At 37.8% G+C, this 22,647-nt stretch overlaps 1 protein-coding gene across 3 annotated transcripts in view; it reads left to right on the forward strand.

Annotated features, from left to right (window-relative positions):
* Fam149a (family with sequence similarity 149 member A) overlaps positions 1-22,647 on the forward strand; it is a 53,065-nt gene that overhangs the window by 8,990 nt on the left and 21,428 nt on the right. Inside the window, exon 1 of one of the 3 annotated variants that reach the window (XM_047548596.1) lies at positions 18,899-19,077. The exons of the other annotated variants lie outside the window; for them this stretch is intronic. The gene's annotated coding sequence lies outside the window, so the exon portion shown is untranslated. Of the gene's footprint in view, positions 1-18,898; positions 19,078-22,647 lie in introns of those variants that run through there. 3 annotated transcript variants of the gene reach the window in all.

Here is a 22,647-nt window from a genome sequence, read left to right on the forward strand (position 1 = left end):
GGCTGGAATAACTATGGAATATGTTTAGGCAGGAAGTGGCCTATGTAAGGCTGAGCATTAAAATGATTAATTTCATGCATAGGGAGATACTGAGAGTCTCAATAAATTGTGTGAGAGGTGAGAGTGAGATGCAGAGGGACTTAGGGATGAAGGTAATTAAAAGAAAGATATTGGAATGACAAGTATCATACCTTAACAACACATTGGGAAGGATGAAGAAAACAAGACAAAGTTTTGTATGTCTGGAAGGAAACTGTTGATAAGGTGAGAAGCCAAGAAGTGGGTTGTCAAGTAGATGAGGAATTCACTTGGATATACTCTTGAGTTGAAGTCTTAGGAAAACATCTAAGATAGACATAGAAAATATCTTAGGATAGACATGGACTGACTTGCATGATGGATCTTAGGAGAAAGATGAGGACTGGAAATATGGATAGCTCTCCATCTGTTAGTAGTGAATGCACACAGCAAGCATAAATTACCTAACAAATTACATTACATACAATGCAAGAAACTTAGTGTTCTGTATTTTTAAAAAATTTTTTACTTGTTCTAATTAGTTGTACATGACACTAGAATACATTTATTTTTGATGCCAAGTATTTTAAGATCCTTTCAAATAAGAGGTGTCTCCTCTCTCTTGCTAGACCAGTGTTGCTCCATGTGGGCTCCAACTGTTAGCAATCACTAATTGTTACCTTCTACCTTTCCATGGAAAGTACAGAAAGTAAGGATAAGCATTTAGAAACTTTTACAGAGTAACTTTATTTCTATTGACTCCAATAATGAAATGTTAATATTCATATGTGTGTATCTTTTCCCATCTTATTAGTTTATTTATTTATTTATTAATAGTAAACTTATTTACTATTAATTTATTTTTATTATGTTTTAAAGTATTTATCCAGAATGAATGGAAACTTTAAAAAAAAAATTGGTTGGACATTGCAGACGATTTGAAAAGCCTCTTTACTAGATACTTTTTGATCAAATTGATCAAGAGATTTCAGTACAAGAGGAAAAAAAAAACCCACATGATTATTATATTTTACTCTCCATTTAATATAGGAATAAAGAACATTAACATTATAGGGTAAACAAATAGTTTCCTTTGATGAAAGATGAGGTTTTTCTAAGTTGCTCAAATGTTATGGAGTTGATGCTTAGTTCACAATGACTTTGAGAACTAGGGCTGTCGGAATACAGCCTGTGGCCAAGGATCCACTGTTACAAAGGAGGGACTTTCTGATGCAAACTGCTTTTATCAGAGTTGACCTGGTAAGTCAGTGGCAGTGGCTGTGTAATATCTCATTACAATTGTTGCAGTTCATTATCAACCTCAGTGGCAGTTTTTCTCATAAAGCATAACCTACAGACAGAGGACCTTTGACAAGGAACTTTATGCATATGGCGAGCTCTCTTCTGTGCTTGTCAGTCTATAGTTCATCTTTGGGAAGTGTCCCTGGCTTACAACTAATAGATGGTTGCAATTTATTAATCTGTTTGAATTCCATGGGAAAGAATCATGTCACAGTGAGGTCAGTGGTCTCATGCCACATGAGAGAATTTTCCCATAGTTTAATTTCTATTTGAAACTTAGATTCTGCCAAAGTGTCCAGAATTAAATTCAGCTAACCTAGATTTGAACCTCTTTCTGATGGTTACAACATTGTGTCTACAACATTTGGTGATAGTGAAAGAGCCCACTTGTTCTTTGATGGCTTGTCCTTTCTGAATACTGAAATGACCATAATCTCTTCTTGTCCTTCTTCTTTATGACCCAGGTCTCCTGGGCCCTTCATGTTAGTGGCCTCTGTCCCTTACTCCTTGATATTCCTAGGAGTCCCTGGAGTAAGCCTGCTGCTGTCTCTATTTTTCGAAGTAAAAATTAAAAAATACTTTTGGCTTTCTCATTATGGGCAGAGAAAAGGGAAAATGAAAACACTAGGGGAAAAAATACCAGTTTTCCCAGTTCATGAATGGTTTACCACATCCTTCACATACAGAGTACACTCTTCCTTCCCTCCTAGGGACATATTTGCTTCGTTTAACAACAGCCAAACCACACAACATTTGTGAATATGCATAATTTTACAATCCATAGCTGACAATTTCTCTACATACCGGAACATTTTATGATCTTACAAATAGTATTATAGATAACGTATTTAATAGCACATGATTCATTAAATAGTGTGTATTTATTTGTGAGGTAAATGAATAAACACTATTCATTAAATAAACACTATTCATTAAAATAACAATGAAGGCACCATGTTTTATGAAGCACAGAAAATAGATAAAGGCTTTACAATGATTAAATATCATGGAACTTGGAAAAGAAGTTGATGGTCTTCGGCAATGACAAGAAAAATAGTTCAGGAAACTTTCTCTACTTTTGTTTAGTAAACTGATTATTGTGGCTAAGTTGAACTAAATAAAATGTTCCTTTCATATCTACATTCTTCTTAGAATGAAGGTCTTCTTGCATTCATAACCATAAATTTTGAAATTATATTCAAATAATGTAGCTCTATGTAATGTTTATAATGAAAATGAGGATGGACTTCACCTTGGGAACTCATGATTTGCATCAGTCTTTTAATATGAATGATATTTCAGAGAATGTCACTAGTCACAAAATGTTAATAAAGGTTTTATTTTCAAATGAAATATTTAATTCAAATTCCTAAGATCTAATAGTGCAAAGTCATAGAAATCTTCCATGTATATGCAAGACTCTTCATAATCTAGGTGAAGTTAGAGGTCTGCACCGAACAAAATAATGCAAACACAGAAATTTCATTGCTAGATTAATGAATGAAAAGAAATCCTAGGAAATTGTAACTTTAGTATATGAAATATATTTTAAAGAAGCAGGTGATATATTCTCAAGAAAAGATCTACTTCAGTTAGAACTTTACTTTATGTATTAGTGTTAATATTTTTGTAAGCATATTTACTGATTGATATGAGCATTGCTCAAATAAGTACTATTCTACAAGCATTTGGAATACATATTTCATTTTTTGTTAAGGCACCAAATGCTGCACACATGTTTTTTAGACATTATAACAAATCTCTAAAATATATGCACAAGCTAAGACATTTTTTTCCATTTTACAGGTGAAGAAACTAAGACTCAGAAAAGATAATAAATTATCTAATTCTACACAGTTACTAATGAAAAACATAAGATTTAATTCCAGGCAGTCAGTCTGTATTATCCACACATACACGTAACCAAGGGTTTTCAATGGATTGTTTAAGATAGTAATTAGGATCAAAATCTGCTTCTAAAGTAATTTTCCCGAAAAAGAAAAAAATTAACTCTAAGGAATTCTACTCTTTCCAATTGAAAAAAAATTAAAAATAAAAAAATCATGTTAGTAATTAATCTAAAAGTATCTTCCTTAAAATAATGTTTCTATTAGTACTAATAAGGAAACAAATGCCTAATAAAAAGTTATGACTTTGTAAAAATAAAACATTCAGTCAATCCACTTCTAATTCATCAGAAAATTATGCTTCTTATGAATTATTTTGTGTATATTTAATGCCAAATCAAATATTTTATTCATTCTAGTAAAGCAGATAATGAGCAAGCATTGTCTTACTAGGAAAAAATGGGGAAGCAATTAGATATGGCACCTGTAGGGAAGGCTATCCCTGTGCATTAGCATTTTCTTAATTAGAGGTTTCACTTAAAGGTTTAGAAGAAGCCTTATAATTAAATATTGATAACTGTAATCCTTGCCAGGTACTAATACTCATGTTTACTAATGAATGTTTCTTTCACATAATATTTATCATTTTAGATCTTGTTGGACAGTTGATGTCTAAACTAAAGGACATAATTTTGAAGCTCTGAAAAATAAGTTTTTTTAATTTTAAAATTTATTAAAGTGACAATTTTAAAATTAGCCATTAATTAAAAAATCACAGGACCCTATAAAGATGTAAAAGAAATATTGATTGCCTTTATCTTAACTTTGAAAGGACACTCAAGGCTTATTTTTGGCAACATGTGGTTATTAGTTTATATAGTTTGCTCTCATACTTGCAAATCTTGCCTGTATCTTTATGAAATGGGTTAATGAAAAGAGATGTGCTAATTAATGTTGGGAGACCAGTTCTCCATGGACTTTTTGTAGTCCTGCGCATTCTCTGGGATGTGCCCAAAATGCAGGTTCTTGACTCTTTAGGGATCATTTCTCAGGGTTACATTTTAAATGATCACCCTTCAGAGATGAGGGACAAATTGTAGGCTGGGCATTAGCTGCTGCAGAAGAATGATTGCCCATACCCAGTGTTTGTTGTAAAATAATCAGCAGTTCATGTTGGTATCTCCTTCCTTCCTTCCTTCCTTCCTTCCTTCCTTCCTTCCTTCCTTCCTTCCTTCCTTCCTTCCTTCCTTCCTAGTTGTGGATGGACACAATACCTTTATTTTGTTTATTCACTTTTATGTGGTGCTGAGGTTCGAACCCAGTGTTTCACACATGCTAGGCAAGCACTCTACCACTGAACTACAAACCACCCCATCTGGTATCTTCTAGAACCAAATGCTCACCCCTGTGGGGAACTGGATTCAGGGAAAGAACACAAGTTCTACATTTTGGCTACTACTTTTCTCCTAAGTAATTAAACCTTTCATCTCTGATCCAGGACTCTAATGTTTCTTCAAGTAATCTACAAAATCATGACACAGTGTTTTAGTTAGCTTTTGTGTTGCTGTAACCAAAATATCAGACAAGAACGACCTAGAGAAGGAAAAGTTTATTTAGGACTCATGGTTTCAGAGGTCTTTGTCTGCCAATGGCCAAATCCATGGCTCTGGGCCCAAGGTAGGGTAGCACATCATGGAGGAAGGGCCCAGTGCAGGAAAGCTGATCTCCTCATTGCTCATTGGAAACAAGGAAGGGGAGAGAGAGAGAGAGAGAGAGAGAGAGAGAGAGAGAGAGAGAGAGAGAGAGAGAGAGGAGAAGGGTTGCAGGAAGAACAACCCTTCTAGGGCACACACCCAGTAGTGACCCACCTTCTCCTGCTATGCCCCACCTGCCTACAGTTACCACCCAGTCAGTCCATTCAAACTAGGGTGGACTGATTAGTTTACAGCTCTCATAATCCAATCACTCACCTCTGAATATTCCTGCATTAACAAACTTTTGGGGAACATCTCCTATCCAATGATAACATTCCACCCTTGGTCCCCAAAAGCAAATGCCTATCTCACATTGAGCCCCGTACTGTTAGTGGTACTGATTGAAGTGCATTTGGGCTTTCTGTTAGCCTGGCTCATTCACAGCCAACAGCTTTCCTCAGCAGACTGTCCATGTTACTAGCATCTCTTAACTCCTGGGGTGTCCATTCCAGCTTTGGCTTCACCTTCACAGCTTCCCACATTGTCTTCTCAGAGGCCGCCTCCAGGAAATCCAACTCTGCTACACTTTGCCTGACCTCCCATGCCTTCTTTTAAATTTTTTGTGAAACACCCCATGACCCTTTAACTCCAGTATCCTGCACTCCTGCAGAATGAGCACCACACGGATGGTGTCAAGGTCTGCCACCAGATTGAGCAGTACCTGGGACCCCTGGTGTCATGGCTACAGTGACCTCTGAGTGCCTGTGTGGGTTCAACATGGTGAAATAACTTCCTAGATCTCCCTTTGTGAGCACAACACCCCAATGATCTCAAAGAAAATTTCCCTTCTATATCTTTGAGCCTGCAACAAATATGGTCTTGCAAATTCCCAACATGCCCTCAAGCCATCTTTCTTGTTGTATGTGCAAAGTACTTAGCATCTTTTTGGGGCTATGATTTCTTTAACAAGCACAACTTTCTTGGCCCCAGCTTTACATGCACTTTTCTGGCCAAACTGCAAATATTTTAAAAAATCCTTTAGCTCTGTTTTCTGCTCCCAATTCTCACAGTAAACCTGGCTTAAAGCTAATAGCAATATCATGCCATGCTGTGCTGCCTTGGTATTTCCTCTGCCAGATTAATTCATCCATCACTTTTAAATTCAACCTCACATGAAATCTCGGGACATAGGCAAAATATATCCAAGTTCTTTGCTAGAATATAACAGGAGTAACTTTTAGTCCAATTCCCAATAGAGTCCTCATTTCCCTTTGAAACCTCATGAGCACAATCCACATTCCTATTGGCATTCTGGTCTTCTGAATTCCCACCAGAATCACCATTTAAGTTCCACTACAACATTCTAAAGCTTTTCCAACTTGTATTTGCAAACTTTCCCAAATTTCTCCTGCAGGAAATTTCCAAAAGCTTCTGAAGAACCACATGATCAGGTGAGTCCTAGTAGTGACCCCACTTCTGGCTACCGATTTCTTATTTAGTTAGCTTTTGCATCACTATGACCTAAATACCAGACAAGAACTAGAGGAGACAAAGTTTTGGGGGAGGGGGCTCAATCTTCCACACTCCATAAAATTTGAACTATCTAAAATTTCATGGAACTAGAAGGAGATATATACTCACATACTGAGAAACTTGGTAGTAGCTAATCACTTTGTTATCTGCACCCCCTACCCCCAAACTTGGGCATCCATGGTCAGAAAAGGACAGAATTATGATAAAATTTCTAGATACATTTAAATCATGATTTTGTGAGTAGGAAGTTCAACTATTGTATATTCCTCCAGACTGGAGGCAAAGGGTGGTTAGTTTTCAACATTTTAGCCTTTCCATAGGACACAGTATAGTGATGGATTCATGATAATATAGGTCTATGACAATTATAAATCTTTACTGGTGGCATCTCACCATCTTTCAGTATTTTTTTTCTGTAAACAATAATGGCATTTTGGACTTGCTATTTTGTGACATATGTTTGTCACCCCCTATCTTGAACCATATCCTTCTCACTGAAAGAATACAATGCTAAGTGAAATACCTGCATCCACCTCTGAGGCCCTCTTGACAGTGGGTCTTACAGAGGGAAGCAGCTCAGGCAGTTTCTCAAACACAGCAATGATGCTACTTCTCTGTAGCTGATCAGAGCCAGCTTGGAAACCTGAGGAAGACACTCAATCCATTAGCTGGCCAGCAAGTGGGAAGCTCTGCCCAAGAAAGATTGTAAGTGTAATGAGGTATGTTTCTCGTGAGGATTTTGCATGGGAGGTGGAAGGCAATCAGTAGGCACCGTCCTCTGAGGGCTGTTGTCATGTGTAAATGAGATCAATCACATAAGGTACTTAGAGGAATGTCTGGGTGAAGTATAGAGGCTTAATATATGTTAGGTAATGGATATTAATATTATTAATAGTTGAAGCTGAAGGACACTTCGAGAGAAGGTAAAGAACAGATGCCATGAGATATATGCACCATGAAAAATCAAAAGCTTGGATGTGGAGGCCAAAAAGAAATATTGGGTGAAGGATGAGATGTGAAGGGAGTGACATGAAAGAGCTGAGTCACATGATCATGACTCCTTCACTGTGCTCCAAAGGGTCATACAGTCAGGAGGGTGGGATGATGCCCTAGGGGTTGCCTGGAAGGTTCATTGACTGTCACGCTATAAAAATTCCAGTCCTCAGGAGTCTTCTCTCTTGTATTTCTCTTTGGGGTGGCTTTTCCCTGTGGGATCAGGACTCTTATTTTTAATATTCCTATTTTAATAATTCCAACAACATGAAATCTTTTCATCCTACCATCTCAACTTCCTAGTTGAGATTATTCATTATGAAGGGTAATGTGAGGAGGCTCAGTCCTTGTAACCAAAAAGGACAAATGAATCCACTTTCCCTTCCAAACTTTTATCTTCACAAGTTCCCCTTTCCTTCCTGGAAGGGTGGAATCTATCCATTCTCCAAGTTTCTCTGACATATAGAAGCATGATTGTTGGGAGAAATCCTAGTTCTTGGCTGGCAGCAGTGAATGTCTCAAGTGTGTAGGGAAAACTTGCAGGGAGGAGCATTCTGCTTCGGCTACCTAGGAAAGTGAACAACTGCCCCAAGTTGACTCAGTATTACCAAAAGAACCCGTATAGGAACTGGTGGTCTGATCCCCCATGGCACATTGTGATTGGGCAAGAAACCTATAAAATGTATGACTGTTCCCGCAATAAACGAGTTTGCAGGCTGCTCGCCACAAGTCTGCTTCCACCCAACTCCCGGAGTCTGAGGTCTTGACTCTGCGTCCTTATCTGCGTCTGAGCTAGCCTGGCACAAACTATACATGATGTTTAATTTTATGTGTTAACTTGACTGGGCTAAGGAATGCCCAGACAACCTGCAAAACATTATTTGGGGGTGTGTCTCTAAGACACTTTCCAGAGGATATTAACACTTGAATCAGTGGACTGAGGAAGAAGATATTCCCTCAGCAGTGTTTGAAGGAATCATTCGGTCCATGGAGGTCCTGAATAGAAGAGAAATGAAGAAATTCTCTTACTTCTGAGGCTCAGTTGTTGCTCCCTCCTGCCCTCAGACAGTGGGACTCCTGGTCCTTTGTCTTCAGCTTCTAGAACTTACATCAGCAACACCCCAACTCTTCACTTCTGAATTCTCAGGCCCTTGGCTTTGGACTAGGATTTACACCATCAACTCCCCTAGTTCTCAGGCCTAAAAACTCAAACTGAATTGCACCACTGGCTTTCCTGGTTCATCAGCTTGCAGATGGCAGATTGTGGGGCTTCTCAGCCTCCGTAACCATGTGAGTAGATTCCCATAATAAATGTCTTCTTATTTATATCTGTGTATCTCCAATTGGCTCCATTTCTGAGGAACTGCAACTAATGCCAAGGGGATGAAGGAAGTCTTGCTCTTTATGAATGTGCAATATGTATCACAATTCTGTGGTGATTTTGAGCTAACTTTCCACTTTAGAACTACTGAAGAGGCTTATTGAGGAACAGAGTAGAATTTCATTATGGCAAAGTTGTTAGGTATGTCAACTACAAGAGTTGATTATAGTTGTTACTGTAATTGCTAGGACAGTTATTTCAGAGGCAAAACCTGTAGTTTGTGTGATTTTGTGAGAATCCTCCCTTGCAATAAGGCAGAAGCGTGCTGTTGTTGATTGTAGTAGCCGACAGGAGCCAATGATACGTCTCTTTCCAGCTCCACACTTCGTGGCATAGCTTGGATAGGTTGAAATCAGCCATGCAGGGAGTACTGACACCCTGCAAGTCCTCTAACACCTCAAGTCAGGGCTTTTGTCTCTTCCAGCAAGTTGGTTTAGCAACTTCCTGCTGCTAATGAGTATAAAACATGTTTGCTTTCAAAGTCATCCTGGATGTGACGGGTAGATTGAAACTAAGAGATATTTTTAAAAGAGCCTTTGAGGTTACTGAAAATGGTTCTGTTGTATGAACACTCAAAAGAGATGTTTGAGAGCTTGTACCCAGAAGCCTCACAGTTGGAGTGTGGGTACCAGGTCTATGCTTAGTGACTTTGAATATTTGTTTGTTTCTCTCTCCTACAACATTCATTAGAGGATGGAATTTGCATTCAATGTTTAAGGTTTCATGAGCATTTGTTTTGCTGCAGTTATACCCCTGAATCTCCACGCAAACAAGGATAAAACGACTGTAAATGAAAAGGATAGTCTTAAAATATTCTGTCACCTAATGCAAATCATTGACAAAATTAGCCCTAGTTTTTGGGGGTGGGGATCACACCTCATGATTAAGTGAAAGTTAAGGACCATGATTTTAGGTGATACATGGGTGAGAAGAAATTGTGTTCTGCAGCAGGAGTCATTGCAATTTTCTGTCTTTAAGAGTCAATTTTAAACCTTCTCAGTCCTTGATAAAAGAGCTAATTTTATAGCTAAGTGCAGTAAAAAAAAATAAACCAAACAAAATAATAGAAACTTCTGTGAAACACAAGTTAGCACACAATACTTTTTGTTTTCCTTCTTATAATTAGGATCACATATTTTTATCTTTATTAAGATTAAGGACTTAGCTGTGCATGTACAAACCCTTTACTAATACCCTGATTTTTAAAACCTTTATATATTTGAATATTTCAACATTGTCCTTTGTAAGTACTAGATAATTGATTGCAGATTAAATTCAGAGAGGATTACATATATTACTTTTGACAGACTGTACTAAGGGCCCTAGCAATCTCAGGTCATATTAATCCAATCAAGTATTAAGAAGATTTACAACTGACTTTCAGGTCCTGTGAGGTTGGTGTATTTCCAATTCACCTTAATTCCTGGGTGTGCTTCTAAATTTATTGTTTGGCTTTTCTAGTTGCTCTAGCTGGTGACTGGTCTAAACCAATCTAGTCTATCATTGCTGAAAGTAGAACTGAGGGAATTTTTATACTGAGATAAGGCACAGCAGAGGAGGGAAATCGCCATTCCTCTTCCAAGGGAATCTTCATGAAACAGTTTCCTAATGATTTAATGTCATTAAATTTTTTGTAGAGTTGCATCCTGCTTTATGATCCATGTGGGCAAAAATAGAGGCTTCCAATAGGGACAGTAAGTATGTGAATTAGAAGTATATTGGAGCACACACACACATACACACAAACACACACAAACCCATAGAGCTAAGCTCAACATGTATTAACTAAATGAAAAATTGAAGTACATTAAATAATAAAGACAAACATTCTAATCTTAAACAAACTGAATTTAATATTGACCTGGGATTCACAAAAATCAGGAGCTCTGGACCACAAAAGATACATTTCCATTAAGCACAGTTCAGTCCTTGACTGTAATAAAGAAATAAAGTTGGAGTAGTTTTTATGATATCAGATCAAGTAGTTCTGTTTCTCCACTCTGTGTATATACAAAGAAGTCCCGTGAGTACTTAAGAGAGTTGGCAACCTTCTGCAAGTCAATATAAGGGCCCTCGCCAAGATCCAAATGGACTGGCACCTAGATCTGGACTTCCCAGGCTCCAGAACTATGAGAAATAAGTGTCTGTTTTTAAAGTCACCCAGTTTGTGTGATATTTTGTTACAGCAACCTGAGCTAAGACAATAGTCTTTCAATAAATGGTGCAGAATCACCTATATATCCTTCAAGAATTTAAAAAAATGTGATCACCTGTCTTACCACATATATACAACAATCTCAAGTGGGTTATATTTCTAAATAGGAAAGGTGAAACAAAAAAAAAACTTCAAGAAGAAAATTTAGGAGACGATCATGGCTTGGGCAGGTAACAAGACAATATAATTAATAACCCCCAAATGAAATATTTTAAAATTACACTCTATTAAAATTAAGAACTTCTGTTAATCAAAAGAGAAAAATTATAAAAAATATTTGATTATCCCCATCAAGATTTGCAAGGCCAGCTGACCCTGTAATTATAATTCATTGCTGGAAATAAAGGTTTTTAGAATTTTATTTTGAGTTGAATTTAGTTTCCATTCTGCTTTTATCTATTTTATCTATGAAAGGCCGGAAGACAGAAATAGTAGCTGATTAAGACTTAGAAAACCAGATAAATTTGTCATCTCTATATCAGAGTCTAATTAATCTTAATCATCAGGCAAGTTATCTTGATACAATACTATATTCCAATTTATGCTATTTTTAATAAAAGACAAATCTTTAAAGATGTATTATCTATTTTTATAAATTAAGCCATCTGTGTTGAAAAACACTTGTGCAAAATCAGAAATTCCTAAACTTCATTGAACTTAAGTTGTTATTGAATAAAAAACTCGCTATTATTTTACAGTCGACTACAAAATAAATGTGCAAATTATTATACAATGCTTTTATCATTTAGAATTTTAATTTTATTCAGATTGTGAGACCTCTTTTAGATTTAATCAGCCTTTTACAAATCATAAGTTATCTGTATGCCAATATAAAAGAGAGACTATAGGGTAGGTAAATTCTTAAAAGTTGTCAACATTCAAAGACTCTTATGAAGCCCTTTCCTGCATTGTATTGTAGAGGCCTTTGTCTTTCCAAACAATATTTTCTGTGCTGTTGACACAGGTGAAGCCACATTTTAATAAGAACAAAGGGCTCTTGATGCTCCTAAGTTGACTTTGCAGTTATGTGGAGCCGGGGTGTTTGACCTACCTATGGAGAGTGAATGAAGCCGTCTGCTTCAACATCTCCTACCCTTCCTAGAGCAGTATGGATAAAGGCTAGAACGGGCTCAGGCAGTGTCCCTGTATTTCCTTCAAAGCAACTGACACTTACCTGGAAGATAGGAGGTAAATTTCTTAAGTTGCAATGTATACACATAACATAAAATTTACCCTCTAACCACTGTTTAGCACATAATTCAGTGGCATTAAGTACATTCAGTGTTGTGCAATCATCACTACTATATAGCTCCAGAACATTTTTTGTCATTCCTAACAGAAACTCTATTCCCATTACCTATTCCTCCCTCTCCTAGTCCTTCCACCATTATGCTTTTTGTGCTTATGCATTTTATTGCTCTAGGTATCTTATATAAGTGAAACCATAGAATATTTGTCCATTTGTGTCAAGCTTATTTCACTTAGCATTGTTTTTAAGGTTCATTCTATTGTAGTGTGAGTAGAATTTTCACTCCTTTTAAAATCGGAACAATATCCCTTTGCATATAATTATTTCATTTTGTTTATCCATTCATCCGTTGATGGACATTTAGATGATTTCTCTCTTTTAGATGTTGGGAATAAAGCTGCTCTGAGGACTGGTATACAACCATCTCTTTAAGTCCCTGTTTTCAATCATTTTGAATATATGCCCAGAAATGAGATTGCTGTATCATACAGTGATCTATGTTTCGGTGTTTGAGGAGCTGCCAAAAGTGTTTCCATAGTAACTGCACCATTTGACAATCCCACCAGGAATGTGCAGGTGTCCAATTTATCTACAACCTTGCCAACACTTGTTCTTTTCTTTCTTTGGGAATAGTCACTCTAATGCTTGTGAAGCAGAGGTATGATCTTTATGTTTCAATACAAATACTCCATGATTGCTGCTTAACTAACCCCTATTGTTAGCAGCTAGGCAGATACTTTGGGGAACAATCACCTATGCTTGCTGGGAGTCTGGGGGCAACTGCTGCCTCTTCATAGTTGGATTTGCTGCTGTTTAAGACAAGGGTCTGCAGAAGAACTTACAAGAAACCATCTACGAAATCATGGAGTCACTCTGACTCACTTTCTTTAGGTGATCTGGAGTAAACTTTACTCATGATAACACTAAATTCTTCACCCTGCTGCCATTCCTGTCCACTGGTGTATTTTTTTTTCAAACATGTAATATATGACCTGCTCAAGAATGTGCTGATCTCTACATGTATTGAGGAGTTTTTCCTACATGAATATATAGAAGTTTCCTCGATGAAAATCCTTTGCTTTCTCTGTTCCGAGCAACACTGATTTAAGAATTATTCCCAGTGCTCTCCTTACTTGCTGCAAGTAATGCATCTTTCCTCTCTCTTTTATGTCCCAGTTGTGCTTATGGACTTTGCATTCAACAAGAGGCAAACCCGTTGCACCCCATTATGTTATGAGATGCTATTGATGATAGACACGTCTCAAACTCAAAGATCAGGATGTGAAAAATCCTGATCTTTATTTTCTACTTCTGCAAGTTCTTTAGGCTGGCATCTCCCTGGGCCTAAAATAGAAATCAAGTTGTATGTAAAGCATCTCCATGCCTGGCGCTGTGCTAAGTAGAGGAAGAGTAGGCTCTTGCTTTTCATGGGGGCATGAGCCAAACAGCAAAAGTGTAGTCACCCTGAGAGTGTTTGGCAATCCAAGTTCTTCTTTCAGCTTTGGTCAACTGAGCATCCTGGGGCATGAAGAAGAGGAACCCTGTGTTCTCCTGACTTTTAATCAGTCCCAGGTTTTTCCTAGGTACCCAGCATTGCTGGAGAATTGGACTGTCTTCTCTGTTTGGAAAGAATGGCCTTTGGTTAGTGTTCCTGCCCAAAGATAGAATGGACTTTATTCATGAGGACAGTAGCAAGTTGTAAGAGAAAGCCTGCCTGACTGCTTCCTGTGCTGGCAGTTTGCAGGAGCTCTCGGTCCTTGTCCCTGGTCTGCACTGAGTTAGCTGTGGGCCTCCCTTTCCTCCTCTGCATAATGAAGGCTTTGATTAGCTCCTGTACTCCTTCTCATATTGATTAAATGTCCACTAGGTGCTGAGGTTGGAGGATAGGGCTCCATATGACAAAATAATTGGACTCGAGTAGTTTAGGGGCAGGGGGAAGGTGTGGGTGGGAATGGGGTAGAAAGAATGGTAAAGCAGATAAATTGGAGCTGTGGTTCTCAGGGTGCCATGCTGGGCCAGCAGTAGCAGCAGCCCTTGGTACTGTGAGAAATTCAAATTATCACCCCAGAATTGCTAAAAAAGAAACTCTAGGGTTAGGCCCAGCAATTTATATTTTGATGAGCACACAACAGGTTGGGGTGCATGTTAGAATTTGAATATCACTGAATTCAACTGTAATATGACAAGCAAAATGCAGAGTGGACAGAAGACAGTGACCACTGGCCTTTCTCTTTCTGAACTTGGATTTGTTTACTTTAGACTTAGCAATAAAGAGAAAACTTCTATCTCCCAATTCTTGTATTCTGAAAGTGTTTGTGTGATTGTGATATCTTTTAAAAGGTTTTGACGTTAAATAATAAATTTATGAAGACGTCGTGTGGCAGTGTTTCATAAGTATGAACAGTGCTACAGATAACACAGTTGATTTTCATTATTCTCAATAGTTAGATTTTATAAAGTCACAGCAAACACATAAATGGTGAATACTGAACTATTGCTACCAGGCAAAAGAGAGAGTTAGGTTCCTGTGAGCCTCTAGTCTCAACATTTTCTTGTCTACTTTGTGTTTGTGTCTAAAGATAAATTATGTAACATAGATGGTTGATTTACTGTGATATTTAATAGCACTATAATTCACGACTGAATGAAAATCATCTCACACGCATGTTTCCTCAACAAGACACATCATAGTCTTCCTATGCTCAGGAACACTAATAGCACTTAAGCATAGCACGTGGGACCAACTTAAGCAGTGAATCCTCCAACATCTCATTGAATAGACCCCTTGGACTGACTACTTGTTTACAGAATGAGACCTGAAACAAGAATGCAGGCTCACTTTCTTCTATTTCAGTTGGGAGTCCATGCTTCAGGAAACAAATTTTTCATCATGCTGCAAATGAGCACGAAAGAACCCAAGTACTGATTTGGGAGTTACAAGTAAATTTTAACAAGTAGGGAAATCCACAACTCGTGAAGGAGAGAATAATAAGATGAAAGATATTTTAATATTTCATTTACACAATAGGAAACCCTATTTGCACTAGGGATCTAGCAATTACTACAAAGTCTTTTTTTTCTGATCTACTATTTAAAAGAAGAAAGCAAACGATAAAAAACATTTTAGTAAAATGTATCCATCTCGATGTGATAGTTTGGGAGGTTGAATTCTTCACAGAATATATCTGAGTAGTTTTCATTTTGAAAGACAGATGAATTCTTTATAAAGATGTAAATCAATTGTATTATTTCTTTTCTTCACTTTCTACTGATAAAAGTATAGCAGAGTAAATTTTGGAAAGTAGGAAAAAATTATTGGATACTAAGGAATGTAATTGAACCCATTTATTCAATGTATTATGTTGAAACATGAAATTTCTGTTTGTCTAGTCCAAAACAGTAAAACACTGACTATTGCAGGTGGTTCTGCCTAATTATTATTGTTCTTTTTTTTAAATTTATTTTTATTGTAAACAAATGGGATACATCTTGTCTCTCTGTTTATACATGAAATACAGGCATACCATTTGTGTAATCATACATTTACCTAGGGTAATAGTTTTTGATTCATTCTGTTATTTTTTTTCTACCCCCCACCCCTCCCACCCCTCTTTTCCCTCTATACAGTCCCTCCTTCCTCCATTCTTGCCCCCTCGACCCCCCACATTATGTGTCATCATCTGCTTATCAGCGAGATCATTCGCCCTTTGGTTTTTTGAGATTGGCTTATCTCACTTAGCACGATATTCTCCAATTTCAACCATTTGCCTGCAAATGCCATAATTTTATTATTCTTTATGGCTGAGTAATATTCCATTGTGTATATATACCACAGTTTCTTTATCCATTCATCAATTGAAGGGCATCTAGGTTGGTTCCACAATCTGGTTATTGTGAATTGAGCTGCTATGAACATTGATGTGGCTGTATCTCTGTAGCTGCTGATTTTAAGTCCTTTAGGTATAGGCCGAGGAGTGGGATAGCTGGGTCAAGCAGTGGTTCCATTCCAAGTTTTCTAAGGAATCTCCACACTGCTTTCCAGAGAAGCTGCACTAATTTACAGCCCCACCAGCAATGTATGAGTGTACCTTTTTCCCCACATCCTTGCCAACACCTATTGTTGCTTGTATTCTTGATAATTATTATTGTTCCTATTTCAGCATTTACTTTTAAAATTTGGGGTTCCAGAAGTTAGGCATTTTATATTTAATAATATATTAATTATCTTTCTGTGATTTTAGATAAGCTTGCAAACCTCATAGATTACCTAGGACTAAACTTCTTATATTCTTCATAATAAAAAAGTCTTATAATTTTTCATGTGCTCTCTTTTCAAAGATAACTTTCTTATCAATTTAAAAACTCTATATTCTTAGCTAAATATAGTGAACTTACTGTGTCCATGTCAGTTATACAAGGCTTTTGAGGTGTGCCTCACATAGACTGAGGTATGTGTTGAATAAACCATGTTATCAACAGCCTAATTTAGAGTATTGACCCTGCCTGTCTGGCAACTTCTCTATGCATTAGTTTTCTAATTTGCAGAATAGCACTAACAGTAGTACCTCCTGTGAGCAATTATCAAACTAATATACTAATTTTTCTCAAGTGTTTCAAATACAGCCTAGCATGTGGCATGAATTCAGGAAAATGTTAGTAAATGTTATAATATAATATTTGATAGATTTAAAATACAAAGAAAATATAATGAAAAGAGCTTTAACGGAAATTAGCAAATTGGATTTGAGATTAGATTTCGTAAGGTAAACTTTTGAAGTCAGTCTGGATCTATCTGGATAAAACTGCTCATCTCTGGCAATTTGCCTGATATTTTTTACCTGTTTTACTAAACAGAAGAGCAATCACCTTTCAGGATGGCTGGGGCTTAGAAGGATATGAGACTTCTAGATATTTGTCTGCCAAAGCAAAAGTATTTCACCCACCTGTGGTGAGTCTACTATCATGACACTTTCCATTAGCTATGCCTGCAATATCTTTCCACTGCATAGTGATTTCTTTTTTTAAAAAAATTGTTTTAATTAGTTGTACATGACAGCAGAATGCATTATAATACATCATACACATAAATGGAGTATAGTTTCTCATTTTTCTGGTTATACATGATGTAGAATCCCACCAGTCATGTAGTCACATATGCAATAATGATTTCTGATCTAAATAAGATTCTCCATCTTTTCTGGAATGAAAATTCAGCGAATCCTATCTTGCCAAAAAGATATGTGATATTAACATCTGAGCAGTTTTTTTTAGACGAAAGAAGGAAAATCGTGACATCTAGTGGCTTTAGGGCAATATTGCAGCAAACATTTCAAATCCAAAGTTAATCTAGCTTGTAGTTGCATCTTGCTTTACATAAACTATTCCTAGCAACATTTCATCTAAGAAAAATTATGTGCCTATTTAGTATCACATAACTTATTGGAATTTCCTGGAATCATTTAAAAATAATGTCCTTATAGATTTCAGCATTAAGATTATTATTTTTTAAGTTTCTCTGTACCTGTTGAAACATAGATGACCTTGGATCTCAGAGAACAGATAGAACAGGTTAGGACACTTTATTCAACGTAATTATTAAAAAGTATATTGTAGAACTAGGCATGTGTAGTACTTAGACTTGAATACTTGGCCTTAAAAATATATTTTGCCCCAGTTAATTCACTCTATTTTCTACAGTTTATGAAAATGAGTTAAAGGAATTTTATTATCTCAGGCTAGAGTCTAGCAACCTGGTCCTGATATAGTTATGTCACTCCAAAATTGAAACAAGTACATATTAATAAACCAAACCGCAAGAATGCTCCCTGTTTTGTGGAAAATTGACTGGGTTGTGTGACACAAAGCATCTATTTGCAGATGGAGAGGCAGGACTTAAAACGATCTAAATCTTTGGTGAGGACAATAAGGCCTAGAGTTCTTCTAACAAATTATACATTTATCATATCTGGGGCTTCCTTCTTTTAATCCTTACTCGCCCGCCCACCCCAATCTATACATCCTCTGGTGGGGAGAAGGAATTGGTGAAATCTTTCTAGAGTTCTCTTTCTCTTGTGAATTAAAATTCTATTTCGAAGAAGCAAGGCAGGAAACACCCATCTGGACAGACCCTTGGACTGAGAGAGACCCCGGGGAAGGGGTGGGAAGGCCAGAACGCTGCGTGCTGGAGGTCCGGAGAGCGCGAAGCGGCGGGCCCCCAAAGGTCAAAGCGTTGGTCAGTGGGTAGTGAAATCCGGCCTGTGTCGGGGAGAAGGGGCCATCGCGAGCCTTTCCGGAGGTCCCTGGGAGAGGCGCACGCGGACAGAGGGCAGGAGACGGCGAATCGGGACGGGAAGTGCGCACCAGGATTAGGAGGGAGAGAAGTGGACCCTAGTCCAGCTTGGCCCGGCCCGACCGGGCAAGAGCGCAGCTGCAGAGGGAGGAGACGGGAGGGCGTGCGCGGAGAGCTCAGGAGGCGTCTCCCGGCCGTCCTGGAATCTGGCCTTTGCTGGTCCCAAGGATCTGGAGAGGGCAGGAGTGCTTGGCGCCCGCCCCGCAGCAGCCGCGCCCATGGGCTGCGCAGATCGGGTCCCGAGCGCCCCGAGCCGTGCTGCTGAAGGCCGGCGGCCCCCGAGAGTGACCCGGCTACGTGTGCAGGGCTAAGCCGGGCGAGGGAGCGCAGGGCTGGGCCGGCGGGGAGCCGAGGCCCCGCGGGTGCGGGGGCGCGCCGCCGCCGGCTGCTTGTACGGGGCGCGAGGAGCGTGCCAAGGCCCAGGGGCGCGCAGGCCTCGGGGCGCGGGGCCCGGCCCGGGGGACGCGAGCCAAGACCTTGGACTGATTGTAATTGGGTAAGTGTTCATCTGCGAGAGGAGGTGGAATGAATGCCTCGTCGTGTCCTGATTTTGTACGAAGTGCGTGATTTTCTTTTTCTTTTTTTTTTTTGACTTTGCAAAACCGGAGTCTATCTGGTCTGTATTTTCCAGCATCCATTCATGAAATCGTGACGCTCTGACATCATCGGGCCTTCGCAAGTGAACTTGATCGCTTGCTCTGAGAAGCATTTCTAGCGTCTGAGGTGACTTCTCCATTTGGTCCCCAGATCTCTGATTGCTTCTTGGACTTGTCTTAGGATGCGTGGGTTTTTGTGTCGGAGGAGCAGCTTCGTGATGATAACCCTTGAGGGGCCTGCCTGAGATTGCCACATATAGTCCAGAAAAACAACCTGCTTTTTAACCAGCAACAGAACTTATTTCAGATACTCCTGTCAAAAGCACGACTTTTCGAAAACTGAGATCACTGCTTAACATTTGAATTTCTACAGGACAATGTGGCATAAGTTTGTGGGCTATCAAGAAGCAAACTAAAAGTAAAAATAGATGATTAATCATTTACCTGACAGCTGGAATTGCAGTGACTTCTGGAGATTGGTTCTCAGCCTTCACTCTGATGTAACAACAAATTAATGCAATACAGTGACTGCACTTAAGTCCACCCTGAGGGAACCTACGTCCTGCACCCAAATTAAATGCACTGACAAGCAAGAGTTTATTATCTCTAAAATTTAAGCGATAGAGAAAGGGACAAGCATAATTGTCACTTTTTTATGTACAATGTAATATAACTTTATTAGATATTCCACATTTAAGTTTTAAAACACTTATCAGCTAGAATGCATCCTGTAAGTTTGTATACTTTCTAAGACTATATAGAATATACAGATGATAGTTTGCAGGGGATTAAAAAGTGTTCAACGTTATGCATGGACTAGCAGTTCAATGCTTGGTTGGAGCACAGAGAAACCTGATGGCCAAAATATAATACAAAAAAGGGAAGACTTATTATGAGTTGTGTTTTGAATTCACATGTTAGTAATTTGTGGTTCCGGGAGAGACATGCATGTCAGTATCCTGCATGTTTATCCTAGCTACTTTCCTATCTTCTTGGTGACCTTTGGCAGTCATTAAGCTGTGGGTTCAAATAAATTCCTCTTCACCAGTTTCTTCCACATTTTGTGGTCAAATTTGTATGTTATTGCCCTAAGCTCTGAAGTTCAAGAATTTGGATAGAAAGACGCGAGGAGTGGAAGAGGAGGAAAAGGTTGCAGAAATGAAGTGGAATTAGTGTTTTAATAGAAACCCCTGTGCTCAATGCAGAGCTTCCCATTTCCCTGCCCTGCTTCCTCCACACTTCACGCCCTCCACTACTTTCAAGTAAGCAGGACTTCTGGTTTTAGAAAGGACTTGGTGTCACCTGAAGAGAGAAATTAGCTTCTCCATTTTGAAATCATTTTTTTCTTCTTAGTTTGAAAAGACCCTCTTTCCCCCACCAAAAAGAATGAATTTTCTAGAGGAAGAAGTTATTCTTCATTAAAAACAAAACAAATTAGCATGCTTCCAGCAAGTAAATTTTTGCTTCCAGGTTGCACAAAAGGCAGATGAGCTATGAGCAAGAATAGTGGTGGAGCCAAAGCTCATATAATTCTGTTATTCTCTGTTATGAAAGTCATTTGGGAGGTGGAGATAAGCTCTTTCGAGAAGAGCTGTGACTTTTTATCCTCTCTCGAAAACTTTAATGTTCTCCAGAAATGTCCTGAATGTCCTGAATTTGGAGAATGTTTTAATGTCTGGTCACAACATGATCTTTTGTGGTAAGCATGAACCTTCAGAGTATAATTACAGGTAAAAGGTGTTCTGTGTTTGAGGGACTCATTTAGTCTTTGCTTATTGATTCTTTCAATAAACATAGAAAGCATTTCTTGTGTGACAAGCATTATTTAAGATGCTACAGATAAAAAGATGAATAATGTATCAAGTTCACAATTTTTAAAAATGTCAAAAGAGATCTATTTAATACAAAATGCTAAGGAAGGCACAAAGAAACAGCAAAAACTGTCATAGGTACATGCATAGAATAGCAAAGAATATGGTGTAACTAGAGTTCAGTGCTATCCATAGCTTCCGGCATCCACAGGAAGTCTTGGCCCTTTATCCTAGAATGAGGGAAGGATGTCTGTATTGTCACTGTTTTACGGATGTGGATACTGTCCAGGAGAAGGCAAGTGTCTTACTCAGTGTCAGTGGAGAACAAATTCTAATCCACTGCTATAAAGATATCATGAAAGGACAATGTTTTAGTTAATTCAGCACACTGAATTTTAAAATTGCTTCTCAGTAACACATTAGCTCATGTATGAATATATCTCTGATGTCTTTTGTTTTTAGTTAATTTTTAGTCAGCTATTTTGTAGGTATTTTTTATGTTTAACAAAAAAGTTATTGAGTCACAATGTAAATGATAAGTAACTGATGGTTTTAAAACAACTGAAAGAGCTAAAGCAAAAGCAGTTTATTAAAGCATGAAAACTTGTCTTATATTCTTTTCCCTGGTACCCTTATTTTAGCATCTTTATCTTCTCATTGTACTTACAATATATAATCAGTAGGGAGAGAGAAAAAAACCATAGAATTCTGTTATTCTCTATTGTACAAAACATATCTATAAAAGGCAGGGGTTCTTACTAATTTCTATTTATAGTTTTAATGTTTTTACAGTTCCCTTTTGTTTTGAGTATGATAGATATATAAGTAAGGGTGATATTTATTTCAAGTATACTAAAATTAAAATGTTGAAAATTCAGTACCATTTTACTTATTTATTTAATTTTGTTTTTTGTGGTGCTGGGGATCAAACCTAGGACCTTGTGTATTCTAGACCCGGAATTACCCCCAACCCCAAAATTAGGTACCATTTTAATTGAAAGCAAAAATAAACTTATAAAATATGTGCACACTGAAGTGGTGTTTTTGTTGGAAATATTGAAAGTGGAAGTTCTTCGCCTAATTTATTATCATATCTTAAGTTAATGTATGTTTTATTCATATGGGAGGACATGATTTCTACTCTAAGAATAAAAGTAGTTGACTATTAAACATCAGGAAGATATTTTGACTAGAGGGAAGTGAATGTTTTAAGAGGTTCATTGAAAGAGCATTTTAATGATTAGCCCAAACTGTGCTACAGTTAGGTTTAACAGCTTATTTAAAATTTAGATTTTCTTTTGTTACAGTTCTCCATTAAATTTAATATTTTCAAACTCTCTAAAACTCAGAATATACACTAAAAAAACAATGCTAAAGTAAAGTAGGTTTTTGTGGTTTCTAGCCATTCAAAAGAATCTGATCTATTTCAGAATTAATATGGGATTTGATTTTTATTGGTATCTCCAGTTGGGTTTTGCAAGAGTAAGGGGACCTGGTCAAGGGGCAACCTGAAAGTCAGCCCTTGTTTCACCACTTGCAAGTCTTACACCTTGGAGTAAAGACATGTCTGAAATATTGACAACTGTTTTGGGTCACTTTTCTCTGGTTAAGTGTCCAAAAGTTGTTATTATTCCACGTCACCTAAAGATGCATACAGAT

The sequence above is a fragment of the Sciurus carolinensis genome, chromosome 4 (assembly GCF_902686445.1).
Source record: "Sciurus carolinensis chromosome 4, mSciCar1.2, whole genome shotgun sequence".
Lineage (NCBI taxonomy): Eukaryota > Metazoa > Chordata > Mammalia > Rodentia > Sciuridae > Sciurus > Sciurus carolinensis.